At 39.4% G+C, this 2,888-nt stretch overlaps 1 non-coding gene across 1 annotated transcript; it reads left to right on the top strand.

The window, feature by feature from the left end:
* The first annotated feature begins 1,649 nt into the window (after positions 1–1,649).
* On the top strand, positions 1,650–1,733 carry Trnal-uaa. The gene has a single exon. It is a non-coding gene; the product is annotated as a tRNA-Leu (tRNA).
* Positions 1,734–2,888: the final 1,155 nt, after the last annotated feature.

Below are 2,888 nucleotides of genomic sequence, written 5' to 3'. Positions count from 1 at the left end.
CTTTTGAAACCTCTGTACCTAAAACTCCAATTTCCTCATTACAAAAAAGTTTCAGATAAGAATGTGCACTCACCACCTGCAGATACATTTTGAGGGGAGATAAAAAAAAGTCAAGAGAGGCATCAGTCAATGAATTACTCTGCTCAGCACAACTAGTGCTAGGTAATTCACGAACACCAGTTTCACTTCTGGTATTGGCACCTGTATAATAAAGATATTCCATGGCACCACTAATGCTTGGTAGGCCTAATTCACTATTAACACTAGTTTCAACAGATCCACTTCTAGTACTAACAGCTGCATGAGAACTACTTGCCACTAACAACTAAAGCTTTGTAGCTCATTAACACCAGTTTCACTTATGGTATTAGCTGCTGTATAATGAACACTTGCCATAGCCCCACTAGTGCTTGGTAGCCCTAATTCACTATTAACAACAGTTTCACATGATTCACTACTGATACTAGCAATTTCACAAGGAACACCTGCCACATGTTTTGGAAACACACCCCTGTTTAGCCTCTGCCTAGTTTTATTCACAAAATCTTCTTCGAAAAAATGATTTTCGCAAACAAAACAAGTAGCACAGTTCACATCTGGTGACAGTTTACAAACACTTTTTCACTTCAGAAGCAACTCTTGAGGTAGTTTTGGAAACCTGTAGAAATGCTTGTTGCTAGCTTTCTCCATTGAACCCACGCAATGTCCAGATGAACAGCTGGAGAATTTGCAGGAGTATTTTAATGTAAATTTTATTAAGTTGAAAATTCTGGAAAAACAAAGTTCTTCATTAAATAAAACTACTGACATATCAAAGTTATTTAAATAAACAAATGGAAACCACACAGCTTAATTTACGATAGAACAGAATACATTTCATTTATAGGCTATGAGATTATTTACTTAAAATCAAATGTCTTACCTTAGGATTAATTGTGGACATTTTTTCATCAGGAAATCTCTTCTATTCCACGGTGAACTTCGTGAAATTTAAAGCAAAAAATCTGTTTATAATGAAGATCAATATATTGTAAATATAAAACACAAAGACGACTGTATCCGTAGACTTCAGTACAAAGCAAGACGACAGAATATCAACAACCGCCATTGGACAGCTCTCATTGGTCAGTTCCAGCTTCGTTTGACCCCTAGCGCCTCTAGTGGTGTGGAAGGAACTACGCGGCTTGTTGCCTCTTCGCCCATATAGCTTTCACCCCCATGCTTGGTACTATGGTTTCTATTTTCAGCAATGTACACTACCGATATTATATAAGTTGGAGAAAAATTCCGCTTTGCATTGCACTGTGTCTCAAAAAGTGCTTTATTCTTCACTTAGAAACTGTTGCTATTGAGTTCCTAAAACGCATGCATATCTTATTACTGTTCTCTATCATCTTTGTTTCAACTTACAAACTTTTTGTCAGTCTCTTCTGACCAGGCACATGAGCTTTCCACCACTTCGTCGTAATACTAGGAAATTGGTCTTGCTGTTTGGGACGTTGAGTAAAGGGTTGTCGCTAAGTAGCAGTTTTAAGAATGAAGTATACTGGGAAAATGGTTAAATACTTCATTACAATTATTAGAAAGATGATAGCCAAGAGCGAAAATGGTTATGATAAATACAATGCAGAGGACATCTACTCATAGTTGTCAGATTGGCCGAGCGGTCTAAGGCGCCAGACTTAAGTTCTGGTTCCCGAGAGGGAGCGTGGGTTCGAACCCCACATCTGACAAATATTTTGAACAAGATATATAGATATAAAACACTTGCAACAGAACGGTTTGTAAACAAACTACACTATCTCGACGTTGCATCGCAGATTGTATTACAGATTCATTGACCTGTGTAAGCAAACACGATTTTAGGACTGAATAGCACTGCAGTCTTCGGTCGATACTCCGATCGAACGGGTAGGATCAGTATTCTCTTCAGGTGTATCAGACGCAATGATTATGTAATCTGTGGTAATGCTAATTCTCAGACGTGTTTTTAAAGAAAAAATTCAGGTGCTATTTTTCAGTTCCGTTTCAGCCGCGCTCGCGAGTGGCCGCTGGTAACTGCTGCGCTGCACTTCAGTGTTTACATCGCTGTACTTGTGCTTCGCCGAGTGCCGTCCGTCCGTTAATCTCCGTGTTTGTTCCTGTTCCTTGTGATCTGATCGCTCTTTCTGGTCTTGCTGCTGTTACTTGGAATTTCGGTTGTTTAACCGAAATTGCTTCGCTGGATTAACCATGGCTACAAACCTCAGGAAGAATACTCTGGTATTTGCTTTTGACAAGGAATCCCGTCCTGTTCAGCCGACATCCCTGGAAATAGATGACCGGATTACACAGGTAATTGGTCTAAATTCTGAAACTGTTCATACCTGGCAACTGGATCAGGAAAAATACTGTGTTTTTGTCAAGTTAATCAGTGCTTCGACTGTTGATAAAGTGTTACGGAAGTGGGGCTATGAAGTAGATTTTGTGCATTGAAATGGTTATAAAAGTAGGGTTTCCATCTATACAGCGGACATTCATTACAAAACCGTTCGTGTCTTGAATCTTCCCATTGAAATTGAAAATGATAAGATTAAGGAAGCCCTTTCAAACTACGGAGACGTTAAATCAATTGCAAATGAAAGATGGTCGCTTCGCTTTAAACTGCAGTGTTTTAACGGGGTCCGCTGTGTAGAGATGGACGTTAAGACGAATATTCCCTCTCACATAACTGTTTGTGGCTATAAGGCACGAATTGTTTATACAGGTCAGGAAGCTACATGTCATATATGTAACGAAACCGGCCACTTCAGACAGGAATGTCCGCGGCGAACTGTTGTTCTTAAAAGTAATTTGATACAGCGTCAGAAGCTTACCTTAAATGATCTGTTACCAAAGAATAGCACGGA

This window comes from Schistocerca americana, chromosome X, assembly GCF_021461395.2.
Source record: "Schistocerca americana isolate TAMUIC-IGC-003095 chromosome X, iqSchAmer2.1, whole genome shotgun sequence".
Lineage (NCBI taxonomy): Eukaryota > Metazoa > Arthropoda > Insecta > Orthoptera > Acrididae > Schistocerca > Schistocerca americana.
Note: the sequence above shows the minus strand (reverse complement) of the source record. Positions and strands in the feature narration are given on the sequence as shown.